This window comes from Herpailurus yagouaroundi, unplaced genomic scaffold (assembly GCF_014898765.1).
Source record: "Herpailurus yagouaroundi ecotype Mexico unplaced genomic scaffold, PumYag 28, whole genome shotgun sequence".
NCBI classification, from domain to species: Eukaryota; Metazoa; Chordata; class Mammalia; order Carnivora; family Felidae; genus Herpailurus; species Herpailurus yagouaroundi.
The window spans coordinates 166,015,564-166,035,372 of NW_024412376.1; the positions used below are offsets into that span (position 1 = coordinate 166,015,564).

The window sequence follows — 19,809 nt, forward strand, 5'->3', positions numbered from 1 at the left end:
CCCTCCGCTCCCCTCGCCCCGGCCAGCGCCGCCCCCCTCGCGCCCCCGCGCTCTTGCCCTGGGAACCTTCCAGCTGAACTTTGCTGGGGCTGAACCCCGAGTCACTTCAAGGCAGTTTCGATTAAAACACAAGAAAGAAAAGAAAGGAAGGAAGACAAGAAGGGAGAGGGGTGGGGGCGGCCCGCGGGGAGAATTCTGCAATTACCCTTTGAAATTAGAATATTCAAACAGATGTTTCTGTTCTCATCCTGTCCTGCTCTCTTTCCAATCCAGTGAAATTAGGTCCAAAGTCATTATTCACCTAATCACGCTAATAGTTTAACATCCGATCTGCCCTCTGTCCAGACGGGGAGGGGAGTAGCCGAGGCTCGATTTTAGCACTTCCTTTCCACTGATCCCTTAATTAAGTGGCATCTGTTCTAATACAAGTTAAATATTGCAGTTGACTTTATTTTCTTTCGCCTGGTCCTCCGGGTCCTGAGATGAGGGCAGATAAAGTGAAACACATTTGCTTCCCGGGAAGGAGGAAAGGACACAGAGCTGCCTTTCTGGAAACGCGGCCCATCAATCATAAACTGATTACAAATTCGTCACCTTGAATCAATTTCTGTTCACAAGTTCAAAAGGCACTATGAGCTCGGGGCTATCTGGAATATTCTACATGTGGAGAGGATTAACATTTGATCGAATTCCTCCTTCTGAGCGGGAGACCGGTTTGGCCGAGCCTGGGGTGGGGGAGGCGAGTTCGAGACACGGGGGCTTTCACCTCCAAGAGCGGGCGCCCCTGCGTTCCCAGGCCCCCCTCCGCCGCGGGGAGTCTGGCTGCTGCGGGGAGGGGTCCCGGGCACCTCGATGTCCAACCCGATCTTGCCCGAGGCAGTCAAATCGCACCGTGGCATCATCTCTCATAGGCAGAATTTTCCTTAAGGTAACTGTCCTGAGGGAAGCAGCCCTGGGAGAGAGACAGGGAGAGAGAGAACCGCTCACCAGATGGGAAGGGAAGGACGGGCTCGTCCCAAAGTCCCCAAGATGCCCTCGGACTTCCACCCCCATTCCAGAACCTCAAGAAGGGGGGCTTCTGTCCTGAGGTTTGGCGAAAGAAAAACCTTAGCTTATCAACAAGCCAGGCCTCTGAATGACCTTGTCCTAACTCAGGGAGATGAAGTGGGGGTGTCGGGGGGGGGGGGGGAGGGCAGGGGAGGGGAGGCAGAAAATCCCACTTCAGAGGGCTCCCGCTGGACTCCAGGTCAGACATGGTTTTGAAGCATGTTACCATTTTACCCCTGGAAAAGGGAGAGGAAGGGAGAGGGTGGAGTGGGGTTGGGGTGGGGGGGGGGGGAGGGAGGGAAGAAGGGAGGGAGGGAGGCAAATACCGGGGCTTGTGGCCATCAGGGCCCCTGTACCTCTGCTCCGCCCTCCAGGTGGGGTCCTGGGCACATGACAGCCCCCAGCTCCTGTGCCTCCGTCCAGTCCTTCTGGACGCGGGGGCCCTGCACCCGGACAGCCCCGTGGGCACGCGGGGTCCGGGGGAGGGAAAGAGGGGGGCGTCCGGGCCACCCTGGCGTCAGAATGGGGGGGCGGGGCGCTCAGCTCGTCCAGACGCCGGAACCCTCCAGCACCATTGGGGGGAACGTACACTGGTGCACGGCCTTCCTCTGAAACATTAAAAATAGAATCACCACGTGACCCGGCAGTTCCACGTCTGGGTGGGTTCCCGAACTAATTGGGAGCAGGGGCTCGAAGACAGGCTCGCCCGCCCAGGTTCGCAGCAGCCGAGTCGTGGGGGGCAGCCCGGGGGGGGGGGGGGCACCACCGCGCGGCCCGTCCGGACAAGGGGGCGACATTCAGCCTCCGGAGGGAAATTCTATCGCTTGCGGCACCGTGGAGGGTCTGGGGGACCCTCGGGCGAGTGATACAGGCCAGTCACAGAAGGACAAGCACTCGCAGGACAGACGGGCGACGGCGGGGGGCGCCGCGGGCGGCTCCCGTCGCCGGCTAAAGCGCTCCAGGACCGGCCGTGCCGCCGCCGTGCGCCCGTGACACCCACTCGATAAGAGATCGTGTTTGTCGGGTGTGGTGCTAAGTGTGCTCGTTTTGTTCATTTTCGCCCCCTACTGGCCTCTTCTGGGTGAAAGTTCTGGGGAGAAATCTTCCCCGGGCCGGAAGTCTGAAACCCACGTGCAGGTCCGTCGCGAACGTCACCACGCCGGGCTCCGCTCAGGCGCACCAGCGTCCCCGGGGCCTGCGCCGGGAGACCCTGCTCTGGCCCCAGGCCCTCCTGTCCCAGATGAGAAGAGCGAGGCCCCAGGAGGGAAGGAGGGTCTCCAAGGTCACGCAAGGTTCTTCCCTGATGGCACGAAGGGGCCCCCGGCCCCCCTCCTACCTGCTTGCCTGGTGCTGCTGAATTTACATCCGGGACCCTGCCTTCCGCACCCCTGAAGTCCACTCCCGGAATGCGGAATGTTCCAGGCCACCGTGGGTGCCAGAGACGGACGTGGCCACCGTCCCCGGTTAGCTCTGAGCAGAACGACCTCCGGGGACCAAGAAGCTGGTGTTGCGGCTACAGCCGGGGTCGGGAGAGAGAGAGGGACCACGGACGGGGAGTCCCCGGGGAGGCAGCTGGGAGGGCAGCAAGGAGGCCTTGCGGTCCCGTGGGGGACGCGGGCCCGGTGCTGCCCGGATCCTCGCTCCACACGGCTCGTCCTCGGCTCGCCCAGGCGCTCCGGGAAGGTCTACCGGGCGAGCAGTCCCGAAGGCCCTGGGAGTTTGTGGGTGCGTGGCAGGGGTGGCCTCGTGCCTGTAGGACACCTCCAGGGGTGGGGGACAGGAAGTGGAGTGTGGATGGTCCAGGCAGAAGCCGGGCAGAGGAGAGCACGGGATCTTCCAGGAGCTGAGAGAAGTTTCATCGGAGGGTGGTGGACGCTCTGGAATGACGGGAGCTGTGCCTCCAGGGGGCCAGCACTTAGCAGGTGCTCCCGGAGCATCATCCCCTTCTTCCAAGAACAAGCGAGACCAGTGAGGACTGGAGCGCAGGTGTGGCCGCCTGGGGGAGCAGCCAGGAGGCAGCAGGCAGGCGTGGGGGGAGGTGAGATGGGGGGGGGGGTGTCCTGAGAGGCGGGAGCTCCTTTGAGCTGGGAGGAAGCCGGGGGTCTCCCTGGAAGAAGGGGCGTTTGGAGCTGTACCTTGAGGAAAGCCCAGGCCCTGTGGACAGAGAGGACACGGTTCCTCTTGGCGGGTGTAAGTGATACGATGCTCGGGGGGTCAGCGGGTTCTCGGTGGCAGAGTGACCTGACCCCGGACCGAGGTCCTTGTCCTGGACCTGAGCCGCCCTGGGGTCTGGCAACCAGGGCGAGTGGGGAGATGACTGGGCAGCCGCTGGGCGGGAGAGTGCCCACCGCCTGCCTGAACAGAGAGCTCCCCCTTCCTCTGGGGGCTGGAGCCCCGGAACCCGTGGGAGAGGCGGTCTGCTGGCCATGAGGGCACAGGGACAGACAGACTCTGGCAAGACGGGCCCCGGGTACCAGCCAGCGGCCCCGGGAACCCAGCCCCAGGGCCCCGGGTGAGGCTGGGTGCCCTGAATCGCCCCCACTAGCCTGGGGGTGCACGGAGGAGCGGTCAGGAAGCTCAAGCCTCCCCATCTGTCTTTTTCTGCCTCAGCCCTGGATCTACTTTGGGTTTAATTGTTCTGTTTTCCCCACAAATTGTCATTTCTTTACAGCATGACGATGACAAAGTATCCCAAACAGTGTCTCCGGAGGCAGCCAGACCAGGACATTGGCTCCTTCAGTTTCCAGCTGGGGCTTTAGGTGTGGTTGGTGTGTGGCCTCAGTTTCTTCATCTGTATAGTGGGTTGTCCCGAGAATTATATGAAGGTCGGTTCAGATGCCAGCTTGGCCCGTCTCGGGGATGTCCAGTGCCAACTGGGGACGCACGGGGCCCGGATCGGTCTGTGGGAGCTTCCCAGCTGAGCCAGGGTTGGGTCTGGCACAGGAGGGGATGCTCTGGCCTCCGTCCCTCCCTCTAGCCCTGGAGGTGTGAGCTCAGATTGGGAGTCCACGCGTGCAGCCCCCGCACAGACCCCTGCCGGCCTGGGTCCCCCGGGCACAGTGCTGATGCAGGGGCATCAGGAGTGCCAGGGAGAGCTGGCCTGGGGCTCAGGACCCGTCCCTCTGTGCCCTGGGAGAGAGCCAGGAGCGGAGGGGTGGGTCTCTCCCCCGGCTCACCCAGCCCGTGCCTCCTCACCCCCTCCCGGCTTTCACAGGCCCGCAAGCCATCAGGGCAGGAGGGGACCCCGTGGGATGCTCAGTCCAAATGACCTACTGCAGGGCACGTCCTGCCTGAGTGTCTCCAGCGACGGGCACTCCTCACTTTCCGAGGGTCCCCCTCCCCGGACGGCTGTTCATTAAAGTGCCCTCCTCCCCGTGCTCCCCCAGCTTGGGCCCCACAGGCGTCCTCAGCCCTAATCCCCGACCCCCTAGGGCCCCCACCCCAGCCTCCACTCCAGCCCTCCCGTAACCCGGGGCTGCCGACTCCTTTAGACTCAGCCGACACAGAGGCTTCTAGTGACTTCTGAAGCTGCATGGGGCAGCTTTCCGCCAAATTTGCTCTTGGAAAGAGCTCTGGGCTTGGGGTCAGGCGACCCCTGTCCCTGTCCGGCCCTTCACCGAGCACTCCTGTGCCCTGGGGCGAGCACTTAACCCCTGGCCTGTGATGCGATGGCTCAGAGGGTCTGAGCCACCCACTTGGCACACGGCGCGAGGAGCAGACCCCGGTGAGCGTGTCCTAAGGGGCGAAGCAGCTATCACCCGCTGTTTCCACCTCGGCCCCGGGGCCCGGGCCTGGAAGAGGAAGGACACTGATGGTGGTGGGGCCCACCCAGGCCCCTTCCAGGGGCCATAAGCAAGGGGCTGGCATACTTTATGCCTTCCAGCCATCCTCACGGTTACCCCCTCTTAGAAGTGAGAAAAGATCCACAAAGCTAAGACCTCAGCCCTGGCACCTGCGAACGTGACCTTACCTGGAAATTTGTCTTTGCAGAAGTAATTGAGTTAAAGTGGGGTCACCCTGGAGCAGGTGGACCCTGCGTGTGACAGGTGTCCTTACGAGGAGAGAGAGGTTTGGACACGGATACGCTCAGGGGGGAGGGCGCGTCACAGTGGAGGCGGGGCGCAGGCGAGCCCAGGAGTGCCTAGGGTTGCTGGCAGACGCCAAGGGCTGGGAGAAAGGCAAGGAAAGATTCTATCCAGTCTCAGAGGGTCACGGCCCTGCCCACACCTTGGTTTCAGACTCTGGTCCCCAGGCTGTGAGAGAGCACATTTCTGCCCCAGGACACTCCCACAGTCTAGTTTCAAATCCAAGCTCTGCCTTGAAAGCCGCTGTGTGACCTTGGGCAACTTGCTTAGCCTCTCTGAGCTTCAGTCTCCTGGTCAGAAAAAAGGAGAAGGACAGTTTCCCTCACAGCAGGCCCTGGTGGTGGGAACAGAAGGGAAGAGGGTGGGACCTCTCCCCACGGCAGGGGGGAGGGGTGGAGGAGGGGGGGCCATCGTCAGGTCCAGGTCCTGCCGGTGGGGGGCCCTCGGAGGGAAATGGGGTGTGAAGAGGCTTGTCTGCCTCCCTTTGATGTGCACAACTGCAGCCCAGGAGAGCAGAGAGGGCACTCAGGCACTTGGAGCGGGTACAGGGCAGGGGAGTTCTGAGAAAGGCTGGCCCCGCAATTAGCCGTGGATCGAGTTTCTGCTCAAGGTCTGCAGCCGCACGGAGTTGAAAGCCAGGAGCGGGGCCTCCGGTCCTCGGCCGGCACGTCCCCCCCGGCTTCTCCTGCCCAGCCCTCTGCTTGGGACTCTGTTCAGTAAATATTAATTTACCCCCGATTACTGATGACAGGTCGGGGACGGCCTTGCCGCCATCGGGGTGAGGGCCTGGGGACAGAGCTGTGTCCTTCAAAGCACCAAAGGCAGGGGCCTCATGGTGCCTGCAGGCAGAGGGGCCCGAGGCCCGGCCACACGGGGGTCCGCCTCTTCTGGGGGGAGCAGGCAAGCGGTCTTGCCAAGTGCTGAGGGGGGCCTGGTGCCGGGAGGGGCTCAGTGCCAAGCCCCCCCCCCCCCCCGACTGGCCTGTTCCCCACCGGCTACTAAGAGATGGAACCCAGCCATGCAAGGAAATTGCTGGAGCCACACTGGCCACCAAGGGGAGGGGCTGACGTCAAAGCAAAGAGGAGGTGTGGGAAGCCACCGCACGGAGTCGGAGCCGGAGCCGGAGTCACGGGAAGAGTCACCAGAGGGGCCGGGGCAGCACTGGGGCCACAATGGCAGGAGGGCGGCAGGCCGCTCTCAGGCCCGGCCTCTTGTCCCAGGAACCTCTGCTTCCGGGGGCCGCTCCGTGGGGAGAACAAGGCCTCCGCTGCTGGGTGGTCTCTAGGATTCGATGAGACCCCAGTGCGAGGGTCCGCTGGGTCTGTGGCCCTGGACAGAAGTAGCTAGGGGGACTCACCCTGGCTGGGGCCCGAGGGACGGCCGTGGGGAGGGACACAGGAATGAAGAGATGTCCTGGCGGGCGGACCCCGGTTCCCGCGAAGGGCTGTCTCAGACCTCAGAATTCACCCCTGCTGTGGACTGGGGTGCTCTGCAGGGAGGAGTGCTGTCCTGAGGCTGAGCCCGCCCCTCCCCGCCCACTCCCTGCCGATGCCTGGGCTGCTGGGATTGGGGTTGTGCAGAGACCACGCTTCACACGCACCCCGGCCCTGGGGGCGGGCATTGTCTCTGTCACCCTGACTCCACCGTCTCCGGGCACGCTCCGTGCCCGGCGTGATCCGGAACTTCCCGTGTCTCAGGAAGTGGCACAGCCAGGGTTGGGTCCCAGGCTGGGTGTGGCGTCTGAAGACAGGACTCGGCTTTCCCGGGCAGAAGCCAGGCCCTCAGCCTCCAAGGAGGTGAAGGAGGCGGGTGGGAACGTTCTCAGGGCGGCTTCGAGAGTCGGGGACCGTGATGCAGTGATGTTCACGCGGAACCTGAGACTGTGACCTTGTTTGGAAGTGAGGTCTTGCGGGTGTGGTGAAGGCAAGGACGGGTTAGAGTGGACCCTGGGCCGAGTGACTGGGGTCCTTACAAGACACACGGATGCTGCCACGTGGGGCGGAGGCCAGACTGGCGGGCTGCGGCCACGAGCCCGGGCGCGCGTCGACCCCCAGCAGCTGGAAGGGGCAGGAAGGACCCTCCCCTGGAGCCTCTGGGGGGGGGGGGGAGGGTGGCCCTGCTGACACTTTGATTTTCACTCTGGCGTCCGGAACTGTGGGAGATGCCATGTCTGCGGTTTGAAGCCCCCTCTGGTTATCAGTCGTGTTAGCCCAAGCACCGCGGAAGCCTTCACAAGAGTGACCAACGTGACCCTCCCCTCTGCCCCTTGAGACACACTTTTGTCATCACTATTTTACAGAAGAGGAAACCGAGGCACGGGCTGGGGTGTGGGGCCCGGGCGGGGGGCGGGCGCTGGCCGAGGCCCGCACCGCATCCCGTGGGGAGTAGACCAGGGTTTTCCCAATTCTCCTCCCAGCCGGGAGGCTCCATTTGGTTGTTACCGTGCTGCACAAATCAATGCCAATTAGAGTTTAATACTAACTGATGAATGGGCCTGCATTCGCGGAGCCCCTCCTGTGCAGGGCGCTGGGCATGGCCATGAGTCACACAGCCCCTGCCCTGGGGCAGTCCCCGCTAAGCTGGGGAGAGAGCTCCTGATTGGCTGGAGCCTTTTGTCACGAGACAATACCTAGCGAGACAAAGGGACTCGATGCCGAGCCCTGGGGTCGCCCCCAGGTTGGGGTTTCTCCACCGCAGCCAGTGGGAACAGAGAGTGCTGCGGGCTCCCCGAGCGTCCCTCTTGTGAGGAGCGACCCTTCACCTTGTCTCTCCGTCCCCACGGGGCCGAGAGACAGGCGTGAGAGTCAGGCGCTCCATCCCAGAAACCGGGCTCCGGGGCACCTGGGAGGAGGCAGCGTGGTGAGTCTGGGCTCCCTCCCCAAGGCTGTGATGTTCAGCTGTCCTAGTCCCATGAGCCCGGCCGGGTCCTCCAGGAAGCTCCCGTTTGCCCTAGGCACCCAGACTTGGTTTCCACCAAAGAACTACCTGGTAGCGATGGGGCTTCCCACAGGAAGTGGGGGCCCAGACCCGGCACTCTGCAGCGGGCGGACCGTGTGCAGGATGGGGGGTGGGGGCGAGGGGCACTGTGATCCCTGAGCCCGAGGAGACCGGCAAAGGTGACTCATGGGCCGTGAGTTTGAGGACTGGAGCCTGGTCTGACACGTCCTTGGTCCTTCGCACCTGAGTCCGGCCCGGGACAGGTGCCGGGCAAATCCCGGGCAGGGAGGGAATTTCAATGTCGCACACACAGGAATTATGACTTTGAGTCACCACTCTTGTGACAACTATCCCAGAGCAGTTAACACGGAAATACGCGGTTCGTGCCAGATGGATCGTGGGATGAGGAATCCGCGTTCTCAGCCCGGGAAGGGTCTATGCCCCCTTCCCCCGGCCCACGGGAGGTCAGCTCCCTACCATGTGGAATGGAGAGGAAGCAGACTGCTGGAGGCCGAGGGGACAGGCCCAGAGCTTGGTGACCAGCGAGAGGTCTAATTAGAAACACACAGACTGTCCGTTTCTGGGAAGTGCCCTCACCCCAGGGCTGCGTCGGCATCGAGGGCTGAACAGTCAGAGATGGGAGCCAAAGCCAGACCCCGGGGCATGCCCACCGAGGAGATGCTTCCGGGGCAGGGCTCGACTGACTGTCAGCTTGGTGTCACACACACCACACCTGGCCCTCCCGCCCATCCCCCAGGCAGGGCCACCATTCCATCTCCGTGGCATTTCACTTCTTGCTGGAAGGGCTGTGTCCTAGTCAGCTGGCCTCCCTGCAACCCGCTGTCCATGCTGCTGCTGGGATGACAGTTTTCGGTGCTATTCAGGTAGGCGGGCAATGGCGATGGACAAGGGTAAGGACTTTCCAACCGGGGAGTGTGGCAAAGGCACAAACCAGAAAAACTGGCCAAAGCTTGCTGGTAGAATCCAGGCAGTTACTTTATGTCTCCACGGAAGTAACCGAGGGAGACACAGACCCTGGAATGTCGTGACTTGGCTCCTGACGACACCTGGGCATGGCAGAAGCCATATTATGGAACATCTAGGAAACCCCTTGGGAGCAAGGGTCACAGGGTCCCAAAAGACACAAGGTTTTCCAGGGTCTACCTTTCTTAAATAGTTTGTGTGGATTTGAGAAAATGGCCAAAAATGAAGGTAACAGAGGGACAAAGCCGTTCCACAAAGCAAGAGATGCCACCAACGGAACAGAAACTACATACAAAGTATCAGAAATTAGATGATAAGATAGCACAGAGTAAATTTTTTAAATAAAGGAAAGACTAGTTTGCAAACTAAGCAGCTGATCATTTTCCAGGTTGAGGTGACGAAGAACGGGTCACATTGACACAAATCTTGGTCAAATTTATTGAATTCCAAAGGAAAAGAGATGTCTTCAGGCAGCCAGCCTGCAAAAACAAGTTCAGCTATTATCAAATAACTCTGTAGCACCACTCAATGCCATAAAACAAGTTTCTGGGAGCAGGAACTTGGGGAGGAATAACCTAGTGTAAAAAAAAAAAAAAAAAAAGCAGACACTATAAAGTTGCTCCATTCTGAAGGCAACAGGCTGACATTCTCGAGCATGAGATAATTCAGAGCAGGGGGCAGCCATAAGTCCATGTTGGGATGGACCACATCCATTCCATGACCACATCGGGCCAACCAAACATAAAAGGAGCAGTTGTAATAAAGGCAGCGCGTGATGCCAGAAGAGAGCAGAGCAATGACTAGAAACAGCAAGGAGAAGAGATGTTGTCCAGCAGTTCTATACCCAGCCAAGATGGCCCTTGAGTTTAAAGGCAAAAACGTAGGCAATGTCAATATCCACATATGCAAGAATTCAGAAAATATGGCATTTAGGACCCTTCCTGTGGGAAAGAGGCCTTTTTGAAAAAAAGTCTGGTAAAAGATGATTGAAACTTTAAAAACCTCGGGATTGGAAACATTGTAGTTAAACAAAAAGCTGAGGGTAAGCATTGAATCAAGTTTTACACACTCAACAAATACATGTATTAAGATTGAAGAAGAGTTCATGCATGTTACGAACCTTGACAAAGTAAAACCAATGCTACGATGAACAACAAAGTTGGGGTTATTGATTGGGATTGCATTAAACCCACACGTTGGGGTGGGCAAACTTTCCTAAAGAAGCAGATAGTAAATATTTTAGGCTTTGAAGACTATACAGTCTTTGTTGAAAGTGATCAAATTTGCCACTGAAGTTAGAAACACCCGTAGACAATATATAAGCTAATGGGTGTGGCTGTATTCAAATAAAACTTTACTTACAAAAACGGGCAGCCAGCCTGAGGGCCATAGTTTGCAAGCCCTCGCTATAGATTAATGAGGGGGAAAGAATCAACTTAACAGTATTGAATGTTCCAATCCATGAATATGGTATGTCTCTTCATTTATGTAGATCTGTCACTCACAAATGTTTTGAGTTTTTGTACAGAGGCCTGACAAACCTGTCATTAAACTTATGCCTAATTACTTTTATTTTACTCCAGACGGTTTTTACAATTATTTTACTTTGACTTCCAGGTTTGAAAAAGATGTCAACTTCCAAGCCTTTGCTAGTTTGGATAAATACGACTGATTTTTGTATATCGACCAGGTATCTTGTAATGTTGCAGAGTTCACTCATTAAGTCGAGCAGATTTTTGATGATTTCTTATGCTGCCACAGAGTTTGTTTCTTCCCTCCCAACACGAATGCCTTTTGCTTATTTATTTTTATTTTTCTTTCTTGCCTAACTGAATTAGCTAGGCCCTCCTGTACAATCTTGGACAGACAGGAGTGGTGGAGTAGACATTTTCTTTTGTTCTCATGCTTAGGGGTACATCCAGTCACTCCCCATCAAGGATGGTATTGTCTGTGGGTTTTCATGCATGCCCTTCACAAAACTGAGGAAGATACCTTCTCGTCTTACTTTGCTGAGAGTTCTTATCATGAATGAGTTTTGCAGAATGGATCCTACAGAATGATCTTGTTGCCTCTGTAAAAATGATCATATGATTTCCTCCTTATTCTGCTAACACAGCGATCACATGACTTTCAAATCTTGATTCAACCTTGCATTCCTGGAATAAACCCTATAGTCATCTTACTAGAGTTGAATTCAATCTGCTAATATTTTGTTGAATACCATAAAAGATATTATTCTAGAAAAGATGATCTGGTTCATGTTCATGAAAGATATTGGTCTGGTTTTCTTTTCTTGTAATTCTTTTGTCTGGTTTTGGTATCAGGGCAATTCTGGCCTCCAAAAGACAAAACAAAAAAACAAAAACAAAAATAAAACCAATGAGTTGAAAGCATTTCTTCCTTCTCCTCTATTTTCTGAGAGATTTTGAGTTACACTGACATTATTTCTTTCTTATGAGTTTGATAAAACATCTGGGCCTGGAATTTTGTTTGTAGGAAGGTATTGGAAACAAACTGAATTTTTTGATAGTTATAGAGCTATTCAGAATTCCTATTTTTTCTTGAGTCAGTTTGATAACATAGTTTTCAAGGAATCTTGAAAATAAGTTATCAAATATTGGCATATGGGTTTTATTCTGCTTTATTCTATTTAAAAATTTTTTTTGAAAACAAAAAGTTGTGCATCATTAATATACACATTTGATGGATTTGGACATAAGCATACACCTGTGAAACCATCACCACAATCTACGGCCTCTGAAAATTTCCTTCCACCTTCTTACTCAGGTAGTTTATATTTCCTTATTATCTTTTTAGTGACTTTGGGATCTGCCGTGAGATTTTTGTCTTCATTTTCTAGGTTGGTAAACTTTGTTTTCTTGATCGGCCTGTCTAGGAGTTTATTAAATTATTTTGCTTTTTTTAAAGAAAAAATTTCTGACTTTTTAAATTTTCCGTTTTGTTTCTATTTCATTATTTCTGTTCTTTAATACTTCCTTCATTCCCTTTGCCTGTATCCATCTCTCCTTTTTTTTTTGCTTTATAACATAAACATAAATCACTGATTTCAAACCACTTTTTCCTGTCTAATGGAAATATTTAAAGAAATATATTCCACTATAAGCATTTTTAACCATAATCTCAGAAATTCTGAGATATTATGTTTCCATGATTAATTGTGTTAAAACATTTCCGGGGCACCCGGGTGGCTCAGTTGGTTAAGCGTCCGACTTCAGCTCGGGTCATGATCTCACAGCTCATGAGTTCGAGCCCCACATCAGGCTCTATGCTGACAGCTTGGAGCCTGGAGCCTGCTTCGGATTCTGTGCCTCCCTCTCTCTCTGCCCCAACCCACTCTCATTCTGTCTCTGTCTCTCTCAAAAATAAATAAACATTAAAAAAAATTGGGGCGCCTGGGTGGCTCAGTCGGTTGAGTGTCCAACTTTGGCTCGGGTCATGATCTTGTAGTTGATGAGTTCGAGCCCTGCATTGGGCTCTGTGCTGAGGGCTCGGAGCCTGGAGCTGCTTCGGATTCTGTGTCTCCCTCTCTCTCTGCCCCTCCACCGCCCATGCTCTGTCTCTCCCTCTCAAAAATAAATATCAAAAAAAAATTTTTTTAATTAAAAAAAACTCACATTTTCCTGGTGAATCTGTGAATTTCCTGGTGAATCTGGTGAATCTTCCTGGTGAATTATTCTTTGACCCATGGGTCATTTAGAAGACGATTAGTTTCCGGATATTTGGGGATTTTCTAAATACTTTTTTTCATTATTATTTCTTATTTAATTCTGCTGTGGTCAGAGACCATACACTGTGAAGCTTCAGTCTTCTGAGATTTACGGACTTCCCTGATAGCTCAGACATGGCCTATTTTGGCAGATGCCCCGTCGGCACCAGAGAAGAAGGTGTGGCCTGCAGTTGTCGGGTATAACGTTCTGTAAATGTCAGTGAGGTCGAGGGGGGTGATGATGCTCAGTGCTGCTGTACCTTGTCTGTGCGCTGGATCAACTACTGAGAAGGAAGGGCAAAATCCTCCCTGGTCTTTCTTCGCTGCTGCCCGTTGTCCACAGCCTGAGCACTGGGACCTCGTCCAGCCTGTGTCTTCCTACAGCCGTTTACGCAAGAGGGCAGACCCAGCGCCAGCTTTTCCATCGTGTCCCAAGCAGGCTCCACGCTGACAGCACAGAGCCCGATGCGGGGCTCCACCCCACGAACCATGAGATCATGACCCGAGCTGAAACCACGAGCCAGACGCCTAACCGACTGAGCCACCCAGGCACCCCCCACCCAGGCGCCCCGATATACACTTCTTGGTCCAATCTGGCACATAGTAGGTACTCAGTAAGTCAAGTGCATGCAGGTGATAATTAATTAATGATCATCCCTCACGTTTGTCGTATTTCACGTTTTCAAGGAACTTACACGTTTATCATCTCACTGCCACGATACTCCTGTAAGACACAATGCTGCATATAGTATTGGTCCAATTCTTGGATGAGGAAACTAAGATTTAAACAGATCCAGTGACCATCCAGAGTTGCAGAGCTGAGAGCTGCTAGTCTGCCCTGGAAACCCCCAGACCAATGCACCCCACCCCCCACCCCCCGGTGGCTCACTGCCTTCCCGTGTCCTCGCTTTCCGCTGATCGCCCTCCCTTCTCTGTCCTCTGGTGGAAAAAAAAGCACCAAACAGGCGGGAATCTCCCAAGATCAATACGGTGGGTCCATAAATCAGGAATGATCAGCGGTCCCATAAAAGCTGGCAACGTGTGAACCCCAGCACTTGAGAAACCGTGTCACTGAATGACTTCAAAATTTATTCACGCTGGTGTCCAGGTCAAAGCAAATTAGGGAAGGAAAACTTTGAGCAGCACGGCTGCGAATGGGGGTGGGCACAGGGGCTGGTCACAGATGCTTCAGGTGAGCCAAGCAGAAAGGGATAGAAACGCGTTTCCCCCAAACCCAAATGCGCAGATCTTCCAAATAAAAGCTGTCGGCTTCTCGTGCGGGGAAAGGTCGTCCAGAGCTTCTCGGGGGGGAAGAGACTGCAAAAGCTACAGGAAATGTCTCTCACGCAGTCTCTGCACCCGTTTGGGCCAAGATACGATTCTGGTTCAGTGGCTCCGGTTTCTGTGAAACTCTCAGGGCGGGGAGAAAACCCACTTTAAGACATCCAGAGGGGCTCCTACGCCTCCCAGAGCGCTCAGGACGTTCGGGACAGGCGGCATACGGGCCGGATGTTCCAGAACCCATGCTCGATGTTCGCCATCCGTGAAAACCAACCACTCATTTGTCTCCGTCACCGGAGACTTCCAGAAAGGACCTTAACCAAGGCTTCCAGCTTGAAATTCAAGCCCAGAGATCGTGTCTGGACATATGGACCTGTCAGGAACTGACAGTGACGTGAAGCACTCTGTATTAATATCTACCACTCGATGGATACTTTTGAATGGAGGGACAAAACCGGGAAGGACTGGATGAATGCGTAATTAACTCAACGGACCCAAAATGACTTCAAAAGCAGGTTGATACTGATTGCACTAAAAAAATGCCCCGCCCCTTAAATTCCATGGGCTTTCCCGCAAAGACCTTTTCCATCACTCCCAGCTCGGGGACCCACGCCGGGCACAGAGCGGACGCTGCACAAGCTGTTGTGGAATAAACAGATGAACGAATATGGAATCTTCAGAACTGAAGATTGAGGGGTGGAGCCTCCAGAAAGGGTTTGATGCTTCTCTGAAATGGACTTGATTGTGTTGATCGCCCCCGACAAATTCTTCCTCCCGGGAGCCAGCTCCGAGGAGCGGAGCCGGCTGGTCCCCGCGGCCCGTCTGGCTGCAGTGACCCTGCTTTGCGGCCCCTGTTCAAGCCCACAGCGTCTGCAGATCCGGACCTGCCTCGTCCGTGTTTGAGGATTGGTGTCTAACCGGGATCTGGCCCAGAGTGAGGCCAAGGAGATAATTATCGAACATATGATACGATCAAATGCAGTTAAATTTAGGCTGCAAACATCATTACACGTCTGAACGGAAACGTGTTTTGTTTCACAACAAGTTTAGAGGTATGAGCAAATTAAAAAAAAACACCTTTGTGGCTCAGTCGGTTAAGCATCCGACTTCAGCTCAGGTCATGGTCTCTTGGTTGGTGGGTTTCAGCCCCGCGTCCGGCTCTGTGCTGACAGTCAGAGCCTGGAGCCTGCTTCAGATTCTGTGTCTCCCTCTCTCTACCCCTTGCCTGCTCACACTCCGTCTCTCTCTCTCTCAAAAATAAACATTAAGAAAATAATAAATAAATAAAAATTAAAAAACACTTTTTCGACCCAAATCTGTAAAATATAATAATAAAACCCAAATCTATCGCCACACGAAATATAATAAGACAATCATATTCATAAATATCTAAATATATGACAAATATATTTAATAAGTGTATTTATTATGTGTTTACCACAGACCTTGTGTCTCCTTACCTCGGGAGAAAAGTCCTGATCATTCTACCTGTTTCCACTGGTTTAACTTCACTCATTGGATTATCTCTTGTATATAAATTGAAAATGTCGAACTTAAAAACATTCACCAGAAGACAGATAGTGTCTCTCGATATTACATGAATAGACGCAAATTCAAAACAGAAATCTAATACTGAACGGGCATTAGGAATGGGTTGTTTGATTAAATCTTGTCTGAATTATCAGTTACATAATAAGGAAAGTGTTAGCTTTGCCTGAAGAGCCCAGACGTCATTCTGTGTGGTTAATCTTCATCTAAAGGAGACCAGATACTTCTTGGTGGCAATTGAAAACCAACATTTTTCTTATTTAAGGTGATTGGAATGACGGACGCATAAATCATAACATATGAAATTCCCCCATAACGTAGAGTTTCTTTAATACCAAACATTTGTTCCAATTTCTTGACAAGCACTGCGTGTGTGAAAGGCTTAGCACCCGCCGAGCCTGTGCTAATGTGAGCATTTCCTGAAACGTTAGCACTGCCTCTAAGCGAGAGGCAACTAAAAAGCGTGGATTTCGGCAATACTTTCCAGCCGGCGACAATCACTTCCGGGTGGCTTCTCGATTTTTGTAAAGAAGTTAGAATGACTTGGTCAATCACCCGGGTTGGTTTTTTGTGGTTCTGTTTCGTGGCTGTTGACGTCACATTTTTGCGGCTTGGCAAAACTGACCCAGAGCCCAGTGTGTGACTGTGGCGTGGACCGCGAGGGACACCCCGCTTTATCGGAACATCCCTCCCGATAGTGAGAACCAGGGGAGCGGGGGTGGGGGGTGCGGGCAGCCTCCGTATTTCAAACCCTCCTCGCCAGAGAGCACCGTTCACCAGGCGAGACTGTCTGCGGGGCGATTTATCTAAGCGGTAGGGAAAGTGCCAGACCGGCTGACGCACCGTGTAGCGTCGTTGTGGAAATTTACATGTAGAAACGTCCGGAAGGAAGTACGGAAACGCACATTTTTAGAGACGTTGGCTAGTGGCTGCTGCCTCCCTCTGCTGCCTGCACCCGCCAGCGTGTCCGGGGCCACGGGGAAGGGGCTGAGAGCCTCCCCGTGGATGTGTGGCTTCCGCCGGCCCCGGGCAGGCCCCCCACCGAGGGTCGCCACGCCAGGGCAGGCGACGCAGGGCAACGTGTCTCGCGAACAATTGCTTGTGCGTCCTCAGCTGTCACCCGGGGGCGACAATCAGTCGGACTTCGTGGAGGAGAGTGTGAGGGGCTGGGTCGAGCCCACCGCAGTCTGGGTGGCGGCACTTTCTGGAAACAAGGCCCCTGTAAGCCCCTCGGGTCCCTGCAGTGTGCCAGCCACGCGGCACCTGCACGGCCCCCTTCTCCGCGTCGCCCTCGATGCGTGTGCGCCTCCGCTGGGCTCAGCTACCCCCACCCACTGCTCCTCTCGGTGCAAATGGTGGGGAACGCTTGACCTTGAAGCTCATGCTTTCTCGCCCCCACTGTAGCCACAATTAGCCCGCACCCCTGGAAGGACTCAGAGGAGGGGTGTCGAGGGACAGTGGCTGTGCTGAGGGGCGCCCTGCATGCCAGCCATGAGCCGGGGGTGGGCGCAGGAGGGGGACAGACAGACGGGACCAGCAGGACCACCACCATCAGGCCACCTTCTGGGCTTCGGGCCCACCCGCCCCGAGACTCGGGCCAGGTCCCTCCGGCCATCCGTTTTCTTGCCTTTAGACCCACAGATTGGGCAGAGTGCAGTGATGGCTCCCCTTTCACAGGAAGCCGCCGGCTGGGCCAGGGTGGGTGTGCAGAGCGCCCGCCTGGGTCCCGCGGGCGGGCATTGTGCCCTGGCGGCCGCTCCGGGGGCAGCTGGGCCTGGATCTGCCGACGAGGATCTGATCTCCGATATTCACGGCCTGAAGCCTCCGCTCGGTCACACAGGAGCGGGGCAGGGTGCACCCCCGAGACGCCCATCTCTGCCTCAGTTTCCCCCTTTGAGGTGCCCCCACCCCCGCGAATGCCATCCCACCTACAGAAGAGAGGGGACCCGGGATATGCAGGGGCCGGCGGGTCCACCCTAGGAGCCACCCCAAGCCTCCCTTCTTGTAGGAATCAGGCTGCAAGCAGCCTCAAGGGGAAGGTCCTTAGAGGGAGCGTCGGAGGCCAAACCTACACTGGGACTGTGTAGTTGTTCCAGAATGTTCCCGAGGGAGCAGGAGAAGGAGGAGGAGAAGGGAGAGAGACGGAGGCAGAGGCCAGGAGGGGGACAGACCCAGACCCTGGAGTCCTGGACAAGGGAGGGGGCACGGGAACAGAGAGGAGGAAGGGAGGAGCCCCGGGCCTGGCTGGCGAGGCGGCGGGAGGGGACAGGTGTGGGTGGGATGAGTCTGAGGGCCTCCAGCAGCCCCGTGGGAGCCTGGGCCAGGGATGGCCTGTGGGTCTCCGGCCCAGGGGGTGCCCCGGTGTGAGTGTCGGCCCAGGCGCCACGGTGTGCAGAGGGCACTGGGGGCCGCGAGATGGCAGGAAAGAGGCCGCGCCCGTGGGCTGAGGCTGGAGCGCTCGGTCAGGAGCCGGGAGGTCAGAGGCGGAAAGAGAAACAGGACAGTGTGTGTCCCAGGGCCAAGTGACCCGACACCAGGCCCCTCGGTATTCCCACACGGGGTCTTCTCTGACGTGAGCCTGTTCCTCACACTCAGACCCTCTGCTGAGGTGACAACAGCCATTTCCAGTCACACACAGGGCTTTACAGGCAGACTATTCCAAGCCCAGAAAGGCTGAGCCACTGCCCTTAGGTCACTCAGCAGGCCCAGAGGGGGCTCGGACTCCGGGAAAATCCCGCCCACCCACCTCATCGGAGCTCAGCCTAGAGAACGTTCTGGAGAGTATTGACGGATGAGGGAACCCAGAGGGGCTCCAAGCAACCCCTGGGGACAGCGGAGCCACGGGCTGACACCCTTGTGGGGGGGGGGCGGGTCCATGCAGCAGTCACTGGGTCCCCCGTGTCCATCCAGGCTCTGAGGGGGAGAAGGTGGAAGGGCCTGCGAGGGCGGTCTGTGGATCATTCTAGAAGGTGGGCGGAGACCAGAGAGTGAGTGAGCAAAGCCAGGACCTGAATCCCAGTGTCCCGAGTCCGGGGCAGGGCTCCCCACCGCAAGCCGCCCGCCTCGGTGTGCTGGGGGCGGCTGGGGCCCATCTCGGTCCCCCAGAACGACCCGCAGGCGGGGCCTGGGGGCAGAAGGGGTCAGGAGGGCACCTGATGTCCAGCCCCGGCAGGTGAGCTGGACAGCGGCATCCTCGTCGCAGAAACTCCCGGCCTGAGCGGACACGGCACCAGGCGGGGTGGCGGGGGGGCTCGCGCCAGCTGGTTGGCCAGCTCCGGCTGGGGAGGAGGCCGGCAGGAACGGGAGGGGTGCCCCCGTGCCCCCGTGCCCCCGTGCCCCCGACGGCCCGGGCGGAATCACCCCGCGGGCTGGCGGGATGCAGAGAAGCGGGTCGGCGCCTGGTGCCCCGACGAGGAGGGCCGTTCCCCGGGGCGCCTTATCCGTGCGGGCGGCGTGGGCGGGGGAAGCTGCGGCCAGGCCCGTCGGGGACGCCCCGATGACACCAGGCGTCGGGGAGCATGGAGACACGGCCCTTGACCTCAGCCTCACGGCACAGGCAGATTTCCGCCGGAGGATGAGGAGACGGAGGAGGGGAAGGACGGTGCCCGGCGGGGGCCTGACGCGGGGAGGGCGCGGGCGGGCCGGCCGGAGGGGTCAGGGACGTGTGCGGGGCCGGCCTCCCCCCGCTGGCCGGAGCGGCCGCCAGGTGCGGTGCGAGGGCCGCCGTGCGGCCGTCTGTCTGTCTGTCTGTCTGGGAGCGCCTGTGAGCGAGAGCAGACCCCGGCTGGAACCGGGCTGCCCCCTAATGAGAGCCAGGTGGGGCCACACCTCGCCTGTCGGGCGGCACCTCCCGGCTTTGATCAGCGATAAGGGCCTAAGTGTTCCCAGGACCCCTGCCCTCCCCCACAGCTCCCCGGCCACCACTTCCCTTTCAAAGCTACCTCTCATCACCCGCCGCGGGGCAGACACGGGCGAGGCCAGGCCAGGGGGCGGCAGGAGCTCGGACTCCCTGCGCCCCTCCCCCAACAGCGCCGCCCAGTACTCGTGCACCCCAACACAGAGCTGTGCCCCACCACCACCCACTCAGGACCCAGACCCGAGGGAGGGAGCCCGGGGCTCTGGACGCCAACGGGCCTCCCTGCGCTGCCCCGCCAGCCTCCCGGGACGCAGGCGCCCTCCTGGGTGGGGGGCTCAGACGGC

At 56.6% G+C, this 19,809-nt stretch overlaps 1 long non-coding RNA gene across 1 annotated transcript; it reads right to left on the reverse strand.

Annotated features, from left to right (window-relative positions):
* Nucleotides 1-429: 429 nt before the first annotated feature.
* Nucleotides 430-1,538, reverse strand: LOC121034629 (uncharacterized). Its single transcript, XR_005792541.1, has 2 exons — nt 1,404-1,538; nt 430-952 (listed from the first exon to the last, which is right to left on the reverse strand). It is a non-coding gene; the product is annotated as an uncharacterized LOC121034629 (long non-coding RNA).
* Between the last annotated feature and the right edge of the window lie 18,271 nt (nt 1,539-19,809).